The sequence below is a fragment of the Haemaphysalis longicornis genome, unplaced genomic scaffold (genome assembly GCF_048455015.1).
Source record: "Haemaphysalis longicornis isolate Haplotype H1 unplaced genomic scaffold, Haemaphysalis longicornis Haplotype H1 scaffold_9, whole genome shotgun sequence".
NCBI lineage: Eukaryota > Metazoa > Arthropoda > Arachnida > Ixodida > Ixodidae > Haemaphysalis > Haemaphysalis longicornis.
The window spans coordinates 62632027-62643791 of record NW_027526460.1 but is presented as its reverse complement, the minus strand read 5'-3'; the positions used below and the strand labels follow the sequence as shown (position 1 = coordinate 62643791).

Sequence of the window (11765 nt, the reverse complement as noted above, 5' to 3'; positions counted from 1 at the left end):
GAAAGTGAATGTCCAGCGAAGCTATTGTTAACCACTACAAATGCTGATGGGGGAATGTATGAAATCGCCTCTGCGGCCTTTTCGCTTGGGCTCGGCTTCTCTCGCGGCAAATTCTGGGTCCTGCCTAGCGTGACGCATGCGCTCAACGTCCTGGGCAAGAACTGCTCCATTTAGTGACACTAGTCCTGCCTAGCCTTGAAACATAACGTGCAGACATAATTGCTACCAGGAGCATGTGGAGGGGGGGGGGGTCCCATCGTTCACAGAAGCCCTATCATCGGTAATGCGGTTTTGATACTTGTTTTGTGGTTTTTTAACGAACACTGAGCTCTGTGCTGCGCGCCTGATTACCCTCACGCATGCGCTCGGTGTCTTGGGCCAGAACTGCTGGGTCGTACCTAGGTTTTTTGCTTGCGACACGAAAGTTCCCGACCAACTTGAGGCTGCACTGTAAAACTTCATACGCAGTTTTCTTTTTTCTGCTCAAAGAATGCGATTTCCAACCTAATTCAGCTTTCATAGCAGTACACCTGTTTGCGGTCGACGAGCGCAACCAAAAAAAAAATAGTAAGAATGTGCTTAGGAATCGTGTGAAACCTTTTTAATCCTGTGCTGATGTTCGCGTTCTTTGGATTCCACGAGAGACTGCTGTGAGGCCTGCTTGATAGTGACGCCTCGAGGAACCAGGATGGGGGGAGTGGCGTCGCAGCTTAAAAAACATACTTCAGTCCCATAGGCCTGTCGAATCAGGCGTAATGAAGGGTCTCGCTGTTTACGCGTACTGGACCGTGTTACGGTGTTTGGTGACAGTTCTGACGTGTTTATCATTGGGCTCGTTGATTGTGGATGGTTTCCGATGTGCCAGAGCCATGAATGCTTGTGTTCCTTTGTGTGGACGCTCCTTCGCTATGCTCTGTTCAACGTCGCAAATGGTGCTGTCAACCTCGCGTTGAGGTATCCACGCAGTCGAGAGACACTGACCTGTTACAGCATTTCGAAAATGTGCCAGAACACTTCCGTCTTCCTTTTCCTGAAAGAAGTGGAGCCCCGCTTCCCTCTACAACGCTTCGCTGAATGCCACGGGTAAGTTTGTTGCTGCATACATTTCCCCTCCTTATTTGTCCTTCTTTCTTAGTTATGGGTTATTCGTGTTACTTTGTCTTACGTTTTATTTTATTTTATTTATTTATTACAATACTCTCCAGGCCTCGGAGGGCGTTACGGAGAGGAGTGGGTAAGGTTTATACAAAGTTTACAATGGCCGTCTTGAACGATGATGGGTCAGGGTTGCTGGCGATGGAGGCGGGAAAGTGGTTCCAGTCGGTGGCTGTCCTTGGCAAGAATGAATTGAAGTGCACGTTTGTTCTAGAGCTCGGCACGCTAACTTTAAATCTGTGATCAATACGTTCGGAAATATAAGCAGGTGGTGAGAGAAGGTCGTGTTTAATATCAGGATTGGTGAAGTAGATTTTGTGGAAGAGGCAGATGCGAGATACTTTTCTTCTGATAGATAGGTCAGGAAGCCCAAGGTTAGATTTAATAATGGATACGCTAGCGGTGCGGGAGTAGTTAGAAACAATAAAACGAGCTGAGCGGTTTTGGATCGATTCAATTAGGGAAGAAAGAGATAGCTGGTGAGAGTCCCAAATCGCTGAAGCATACTCGAGCTTACTTCTAACAAGAGTCTTATAAAGAAACAGTTTTAAAGAGACTGGAGCTAGCGAAAAATTACGACGGATGAAGCCAAGCATGCGGTTAGCGTTGTTAGTGATGTAATCAGTATGTGTGTGCCATGATAGATCGTTACTTATGTGAACACCAAGGTATTTGTAGGAGAGAACGGTGTCTAATTGTGTTAAGTTAAGAAAGTATTCAGGCAGGTTATGGCGATTAGTAGTGTTAGAGACCCTCATATATTTGCACTTGTTTGGGTTAAGGTTCATGAGCCTGTTGTTGCACCACGAAGATACGTTATTGAGGCCAGATTGTAGTAAAGAAGAGTCTGCGGGGTTGGTTACTTTACCATAGATTACACAGTCATCCGTGAAAAGTCGAATTGAAGAAGAAACGTAGTCAGCAAGATCATTAATATAAATAAGGAAAAGCAAGGGGCTCAAGACAGAGCCTTGGGGAACCCCGGATGTTACATGGCGCATGCGTGAATTGCAGTTATTGGCGGTGACATACTGCGTTCGATTTGTTAGAAAAGCTTCTATCCATTTAAGTAGGCTGCAGTCTAGGTTAAGCTTGCTCAGTTTATAAAGAAGAAGGTGGTGTGACACAGAATCAAATTCCTTCCGGAAGTCGAGAAAGATGCAGTCGGTGACAGAAGCCTGATCAAAGGTAGAGTACAGATCGTTAGTGAAAAGTATTAGCTGTGTTTCGCAAGAGTAGTGCTTTCGGAACCCATGTTGGAATTTAGTGAAGAAGTTGTTTAATTCAAGGAAAGTGCTGAGATGAGAATACAATATGTGTTCTAGAATTTTGCACGATATACTAATTAGTGAAATGGGTCTGTAGTTCAAGGGGTCAGAAGTGTTACCTTGCTTGGGCACTGGCACCACCTTTCCCGCCTTCCAATCACTGGGGAGGGTAGAACATTGCAAGGACTGTGTGAAGATGTGAGACAAGATTATAGAAGAATACGTTGCAGTGCCCTTTAAAAATTGAGCGGGAATTTCATCAGTTCCAGGGGATGAATTCTTGATATTATCAATGAGCGATTCAATTCCTACCCAGTCAATAACAATGAAATTCATTGGCGGCAAAGACACATTGTAAGTGCAGGGCAAAACGGTACAATGATTATTACCAAATGAGACAGTAAATGCATCCTGTAAAGCTTCGCAACATTGGTTAGAAGGAATAGCCGCGCCCTGTTCATAGCAAAGGTTGATCAGTTTTTGTTTAGAGCCATTAATTAAATTCCAGAATTTGCGCGGGTTAGTTTCGAGCAAAGAAGGCCAGGTGGTAACGAAAAGCTTTGATTTGCTCTCTTTAAGTGCCCGTTTGTAATCAAAAACAGCGATATTGTAAGCGGACCATGTGTCTGCCTTATCTGTCGACACAGCGCGCCGAAACAGGCGCTTTTTTTTGTTGCGGAGCCTGTTAAGGTTAGACGTAAACCACGGAGACTTGTAATTAGAACGTACGGTACGGGCGGGTATGTATTTGTCGATCAGTGATAAAGCTTTGGTTTTAAATGCATTCCAATTATTTTCTACTGTGCGATTTTCGAAACTGCTGATGAAAGAATCTGTAAACGCTTCAAGCTCTATATTGATGGCAGCAAAATCACCCCCTGCATAATCTCTTATTATCTTTGTAGTTAGTTCTTTACGAGGAAATTTGGTACTGTAAGTAAATTGTAGTATACAATGGTCACTTAGACCGCTTAGGTATGTCACAGGTGAAATGGTGTCGGGAGTAGTGGTGAGGATTAGGTCAAGCACATTGGAGGAAGTAGGCGTAACGCGTGTAGGTTTTGTTACCAGTTGGGTTAGGTTGAGATCCTCACAAAGGCTAATGAACCTTGTGCCTTCAGATGAACGGGCAACAGGTGGGTTACTAACTCCCTTCCAGGAAATATCCGCAAAGTTAAAATCACCCAGGACGAAGATTGGCGAGGCGGGATATCGAACGACTAAGCTGTGTAACGCGTCGTACAGTGTGTCGCAAAACGTGGATGATGAAATTGGTGGGCGATAGCAGGCACATAAAACCACTTCTTTGTGACCGAAACGAACGCATGCGCAAACAAGCTCGAGAGGGCATCTTATGGGAATAATATGAGAATGCAAATGTGCAGAAACAGCGATTAAGACGCCACCGCCAACTCTTGTCTCACGTTCGGATCTGTAAAATCTATACTCCCGTGCGGTTTGAAACATTTCACTATCTTTTATTTTGCTTGACAACCATGTCTCCGTGAGAACAACAATGTCGGCGGCACAGTCATCGATTACGGAAGAAAGATCGTCACGCTTTTTCAAAACGCTACGGATATTGGTAACTAGAAATGACACTGTGTTTGCAGTACTACCGGCATTATTGCGATGTGATTGCTAGACAGTCGAAGGGCTATTAGATGCTCCTAGGGCACTTGACGTCGGTGAATCAGAAGGTTCGGTGATCTGGCTAATGTCGTACACTTTATCAGTCTTTGAACAGTAGGGAAAACATTTTTTGTTAATATAGAGCTTGTTATACCGGAGTGAGTATTGCTGACCGCTCGCTTTGCCATAGTCCAGAAGCTTTTTCCTTGAATTACGCGTAGATTTTCAAAAATCCTCCCCAATTTGACAATTATAGGCCGACATTTGGTTTCGATGTAATTGTCCAGTCTATGCGCCCTTCCAATGCTTTCCGAGGGTATTTCAACCTCCAGTGTAGAGGACGCGAAATTTCTAATTACTTCTTCAGATTCTGCCCATGATTCGGTCGAATCGGTCGAATCGGTCGAACCGGGTTTAAGTTTCTAATTTTATTGCATTGGAACTTCAAGACGTCAACAGGCAGAGAGGTGTTGCATATAGCACGGATGTTCAAGGCTATATTGTGTTTCTGAAACAATGAAATTTTGACTGAACAACAGATTTGATACCTTCACCAAACAATTTTTTATTCAGGCTCGTTTCTTTTCGTGATTCAATTTCCGTGATTAAGGGACCACAGCCACGCCCACTATACTGTGGATGGGAGCTCGGGCATTGATAAATGCACGCTTGCAGGTGACAAAATGATAACTGCAGGTGGCTAGGGGTTCTGGTAGTATACTAAAAAAGCAAAAGGAAAAGGACAAAAAGAAATAAAGCAGTTCCAGGTGTGCCAAACCGAGCCTCACCCCGGGGCATTCAGTCGGGCGAAACTTGCCTGATACGGATTGAAGGGTATGCATTATGCGGCCCAAAACAGGCGTCAGATTCTTTGATATTTTGCAGAGAAGCTGCACATGACTACAATTTTGTGCACTTTTTATGTGCGCTAGCGAAAAAACACCTTGCGGCAAATTCATTGGCATTGCGAATGCTCAGAAGCAAACAGCTTTAACTCTCGACAAAGCTTCCACAAGCCAACAAATATTGCAGTTGGCCGCTAAGACGACTCTACGAGTACAACATTTATAGATGTTAGGGCATATTGGGAACTTCCCCCTGCAGCTAGCTCAACTCATTGCGTAGAGCAGCTGAGACGCCAAGCTCGGCGGCTTGAAGTGCGTTTGGTGGACCCGACATGCTTTCACGCATTTGTAGACAGAAGCCCAGCCCTTATGGCATTTCTGAATACCTCTGGGCGTGGTCAACGAAAAACGAAAAACGGGAAAGAAAGCCCAGGAAAGTTGCTTCTTTTAAGACCATCTCTTACCAGTCCCTTGAAAACATTGCCTGTGTAATAACGACACGCCTGTTTGACTTCCTGACGCCGCTATACCACGTATCGAAGTTGGACGTCTTCCTGAATAGATTTAAATATCGCTCTGAAATACATTTCGGCAGAGGCTAACTGGTGCTTTCCAGTCGCGGAAAAATCGTGTGGCCAAGCTACAGCGTTTGACAAAAGCCCCAGAGACGTGCGAACATTGTTGCCGCAAGAACCACCACCCCAATGTTGTTGCTCGTAGACTGGTTACATCGGCTGTCCCAGACGCAGAACTGTGCTGACATGGCCGGCCCTTTATTACGCCATTCGCTCAGGACTGTCAAACGACGATTAAAAGTCAGTTGTGAATTTCGGCTAACCCCATTGCTACTAGGCAGCCTCATGAGCTTGCGTGCGAGAGGACTTCCTGGATTTTAGCTGTCTGGGTGGCTGTCCTGTCTTGGTAGCTGTTCTCTGCATTTGCCATAACCGTTTCACGGAGAAATCTCGCGCTGGTATTTGTACGGCTAACTTCACACGTCTCTAGTTTGTAGAACCCTCCTTGAAATTGTTCCTCATTGTAGCTAATATGTTACCGACACTCTGTGGCTAGCTTCCGCACTAACAATAAACATGAAAGGCTCACACATTCCGCCACCTCGTCCACACTACGAATCACCTGTCGCTGTAGGAAGACGGCTACATTGCGCTTTATTTTGCCGAAGATGTTGAAAATCCTGCACAGCCAGCCACTTTAGATGCAGTTTTCGGTATTCCTGATGTCAACGCTTGAATGTTCCATCTCAATCGCACGTGGAACGCGTAATCTCCACATTATTTCTAGCGCAGGACATGTTTTGCGGCAAGAATAGGCGCCGTGAATGTTTGGCGCAGCCATAGAGACGAAGGCGACGTTTTATGAGGAGCAAAACGACGCGGCTGGCGCATAATGAGCGGCTGGACGACGGCGGAAGCTCGTTGTCAGACATTTAAAGCTACAATTTCCCGCTTCAGGCACGTTTTAACGCTAGTGAGGGTATATCCTACAAGCACTACGACCCGTTAACATTTGGAGAAGACGTATTATTTATGTGGCTTGATGGCAATGCTCCACGGGTCACGACCGGAAAATCGGCGTGCAGACAACTACTGTTCATTGCTAAAATAGAAGCTATAGGGTGAGCTTCGGGGGAATAAACAGCGTCATAAAGCATAATGCGGGGAAAGTTACGAACGCACTCGGCGCTGACTCACGAGTAAATTTATTGCACTGAACAAGTGCTTTTTATGGCGCGCGGAGCCGAGAAAGAAACGGGAACAAAAACCCGGGTAAAGGTTGCCGGTTTAGGCTTAACACATTGGTAAGAACGACATGAAATGAAATGACTATTTCCATAAAGGAAGTACAATTTATGGAGGATATTTAGGCAAAAAAGTTGCGGGTAGGCAACTTGACTAGCCCTAAAATCCAAGTTGACAGGCAGCAGAGCAAAAGCACGAAAAAAAAGCGAAAGTGGAGAGAGAGAAAGAAAAATAGAGAAGAAAACGAATTACAACTTACAAAGAACAAACAACTACATCTTACAATCGCAATATGTCACAAGTATAAATACAGTGGATTACAAGGCATAATATCAACAAAAAACACAGGAACATTGCACAGTGTTATTTTAGATGCGACGGCATCTCATTCACTCGCCTTGTCCCAACGTTACTAGAATAGCTTGCCTGTCCCTCCATACGGCGTTGTCGTTGTCAGTCCACACCCCTCCCCCATTCTCCTCGCCGCGCGAGCTGCGCTCTCCGCCGCTCACCCCCTCTTCTCACCGATAGCGAACACACTCTCGCGAGGGGCATTGGATTGGATTGAATTCGATTGACTTGGCTTGGCTTGGCTTGGATTGGATTGGATTGGATTAAAGTGGATTGTGTTGGATTGTGGGTCGTCATAGGCGCGCCACGTTGCGTCATAGCCGCGGCAGGGGTTTCACGGCACGTTTCACGCGATGGGAGAATCAACCTAACGGAAACAACAACGGAACCCCCTATGCGTCGCATCTACACAGGGGTTCCCGCGAGGGGAGGTGGGAGTAATTTTTAACGAGAAGGAAAAGTGGCCATACAATTTTGTTGAGGAACATAGGCTTATATCAATGTTTTCAGAAGCAAGACTGTTAAGTAGCCGCGGCAAGCAGGACCGTAACAACTGCAGGCTATAGTTGGTTCTAGGCTGCGGTACATTCCAGTACTCAGGTGAACGACTGCAGTAGTGCACAGTGTTTGTCTTCAAGTTCAGCAACGAACTAAGAAAACGACTCCCAGATCTTTGTCTTTTCGATAACTAGTTGCCATCCGGTAATTTAGCAGGTTATAAATTTTCAAAAGCTGACTCATTAGGAAAAATGGTTCAGTATGAGCATTGAACGGTAGCCTAAAAATAGCGGGAATGAACTTTTTCTGCAAGATATAGATTCGGTTTTTATTGGTAGCCGTGGTAGTACCCCACAGTAGTTTAGGTGGCTAGCGAACAGAGCATTGTAAATTATCAGTTTAATACGATACGGTATATGAGACAGAGTATAAATAATACCAATAATTCTTCAAAGTTTACCTACAAGGATGTCAACATGATTAGACCAAGACACGTGTTTATCAAAGAATATGCCTAGTGTTTTTATTGAATCTAAAAATGAAATGGTTTGGCAACCAATTTTAATATCACTTTGCAAAAAACATTTCTTGTTTATGGGATGAGACAGTATAGCCTTTGTTTTTTTGGCGTTAATGGTTAAACCGTTTGCCTTGGACAACTTCTGCAATTTTGCAAGTGCACTATTAGCAAGGGACACTAATTTGTCAGCGTTATCAGAAGAAAATAGTAGAGTGGTATCATCAGCGTAAATAATGAACTTGGTATTTCAGTAAATATCAACAAGGTCGTTCACATATATGCAAAAAGAACGGGACCTAACAGGCTACCCTGAGGAACACCAGCTAGTATTCTACGTGGTTCAGAAAATGCTCCATTTACTTTGGCGTACTGGATTCTATTTTGCAGATATGATTTCAAGAGGTGATGGGAAACGCCACGGATACCATAGTGGCCAAGTGTTTGCAACAACAGCGAATGATTGATGGAGTCGAAAGCCTTACTAAAATCCACGAACACACACAGTGTCAACTGACGACGTTCGAAGTTGTTCAGAATAAATTCTTTTTGTTCGAGTAGAGCAAGCTGAGTGGACATATCTTTACGAAAAGCAAACTGGTATTCGTTGATTAGTCTCTTATGATACAGAAAGTCTGAGATACTGTTGTGAATTATTGTTTCTAAGCATTTAGAAAAAAATGGCAGTATGGATGTTGGCCTGTTTTTTGACATGTATGTTCTACAACCTTTCTTAAAAAGAGCAAGAACTTTCGCTATCTGCATTTTACTAGGAAACACTCCAGACGTAGTGCATAGATTGTAGACATGTGTCAAGATACGGGCAATAATATCTAGAACATATTTGATTGGTCTGATTTGTAGGTTGTTAGCGTCTAACGTTTTACTAATTTTAAGTTCACAGAATTATCGGGTTACCTCTGCTTCGTTTGTGGGGGAAAGAAAAACTGTATCCGAACACGAGAAAGTGTTACCGCAGAAAGCGTTCAGGATCACTGATGGCTCCACAAGAGTAGTAAAATAGTGAATAAATGTGTTGGGTAACGACTTTGCAATAACCTGAGCGCCGTCTTTGATAATATGTATATCTGTGCGAGCACTTCAGTTTTGCAGCAAGGAATGAATTCTCTGCCAAATTTTACAACCGTTGTTTTCCCAAGAGTGAAACGAATGGTCGTAATATTGGGCTTTTGCTTGACGGAGCTCACTGTTGAGCTCATTACAGAATTTCTTAAAAGCCTTCAAATCGGCTAACTCTCGTGATTTTACGAACCTGTGATATAACTTGCTTTTTGTCTTTATTTTATGAAAAAGTTTAGTCGTTATCCACGGCTTGCGAATTTTATAAGAGCGATCGCGGACTGTGCGTAAAGGAAAACACTTGAAATAACAGGCACCAAAAGTGTTTATAAAGTTATCGTAAGCGGCATTAGCTGTCTGTGCGGTAAAAACAAAACATCGTCCCAGTTAGTTCCTGTAATTGACTACGGAAACTTTCCAGTCCAGCTTGCGTGATAACTGGAGTTTTGAAAAAGAAAGTTTTGTGTTTCTTTAGTTTTTGATTTACATTTAGGAATATGGGCATATGATAAGTTAGGCTAAACAATAATACGCCGGCTTCGACGATATTTGGGGAGAAATTCGTAATAAACAATTCAATGCAGGTAGAGGTGGATAATGTACCCTGGTTGGGGAGAAAAATTACATTACAACAGCCGTATGACGCTAACAGAGTATTAAGATTACGCGTTGCTGGACAATCAGCTAATATATTGATATTGAAATCCCCCCCACAGACTACTTTTTGATCGGCCATAGCCGCATAAGAAAGGAACTGTCCAAGAAAGTTAAAAAAGCTGTCTACCGTTTGGCGGGCGATAAACAACAGAATACGCAGTCTGAGCACCCAACACAGATAACACCTCAAAGTCACTTGTTACACAGCAAACCTCATCAGTGGGATTAGCGGGTATTGTATCACGAACTACATGGCTGACGCCTCCACCACGTGATCCTGTTCTGTATCCAGTGAAACATTGCTATTTAGGCAAGCACCACGGCTCAAAAAAACTGATCATACCAAGTTTAAGTCAACAAAATAAAGTCAAATTGAAAGTCCAAACTACCAAAGAATGCGTTCAATTCATTTCCTTTGTTCCTGGCAGATTGACAGTTCACGTGGAAGCAGTGTATTGCCCTTTTATGATCAGGACCAACAAATTCAAGATACTCGGAGGGGAGTATGTTATCGTAAGTAGGCATGTGAAGCGAAGTAGGCAGGAGCTAGCTTGTTTTAATCTGCCAGTTTAACTAGATCAGAAAGTTTCCTTATGTGGTGCGCACGGTCGCCTTCTTCTTTCCGGACAAGCACCTTTCCGTTGCGGTGCCACGCAAAACGGAAATTGTTGTAGAGTGCCTAGTCTTGTGCAGCTTTGAGCAGCATCTTGTTTCGAGTCGTCAGATGTTTATTGATGAAAAGGCCGAGTTTGAGTGACAGTAGAAGTTTCCTTTTTCAAAGCCATTTGTCCCTAGTTGCCTGTTTAATGAACCTGACAATGATTGCAGGAATCTTGCCTGTTTTGGGTGGAAGCCTATGGATCGCGCACACGGATTGATCAGTGATGGGATCAATGCCAAGTTTAGAGGCAATAACATTAACCTAGGTCAGGAGGCATTCATCATCATTTAAAGCATAACAAGTGTAAATGCATGTTCAAGTTAACGCATGTGGAGACACAGTGGGAACTAGATTGTACGAAGTGTAAGAAATATTTGCTGGAGAAAACAGGTTTGTCATTGAAAAGCCAGTCGAGTAAGATAATCGGCTTCAGAAAATTTTCTTCCTTTTGATACTTAGCGTAACAGCATCCTTTGTCGAACCCCCCCCCCCCCCCCCCCAGCCAAGACCGTGTAACGCGCTGCATTAAAAAAAAATGCAGATTTTGCGATATTAACACCTGTAACCGTTACAATAGCGTGGATGGAGATGATTGGTTCAACAGAATTTCCAAAAACATGAAAATAAGAAAAAAATAAGTATAAATTGTTCACAAAAGTGATATGACGATATCAAAATTATGCATGTTATAGATTTCTCCCCGAAAACCCCAAAAGAAACGAAAAATCACGCACCCCTCCGTCTACAGACGACGATGGTTGAACGCGAAAATTTCTTGTGATGAATTACTTGGTTGGCTAGCCCCACACTGCGAATATGTGCCCCTCTGGAGGTACGCACCACTTTTCCAGAATTCCCACGGCAACCCTGGGTGTGAACTTTGCTTGGGTTTGGGTTGTACGGCGCGAATCGGTACCTGCTGGTTGGCGTTCGCTTCGGCCATGTCGAAATGGAGCAATTAGATAGGCGCCTTCTTCATAACGCGAAGGTTTTAGGTTCTATTCCCGGCCATGGGAAGCGTTTTTAACACGAACGCGTTTTATTCCGGGATTCACGAAGGTTTCACTCACGTCATATCCGTCACAGAAATGACGCCAGTACGATGAAGCAAGCGGCCTGTAAAGGCAGCGCCCCTGCACACAGGGTCTTCTTGCAGGGAAGGAACCTTTAGTACTAAACAGTACTTTATACGTAGGGTTCGTTTTCGGGTTTTATATTTTAACATGAAAATGTTTTATGCCGGGATGCACCGAGATTTCACTGACGTCATATCCGTCACAGAAATGACGCCACTACACGTTTTCCGAAGCGACCCGCCAGCAGGACGCCGCTCGTCAAGCT

The 11765-nt window shown here is 43.9% G+C and overlaps 1 protein-coding gene across 1 annotated transcript in view; it reads left to right on the top strand.

Moving 5' to 3' along the window:
- The first annotated feature begins 349 nt into the window (after positions 1-349).
- Positions 350-11765, top strand: part of LOC144151719 (glutamate receptor ionotropic, kainate 3-like) — a 656159-nt gene continuing 644743 nt past the window's right edge. Inside the window, exon 1 of the mRNA XM_077682841.1 lies at positions 350-1083. The gene's annotated coding sequence lies outside the window, so the exon portion shown is untranslated. The remainder of the gene's footprint in view (positions 1084-11765) is intronic.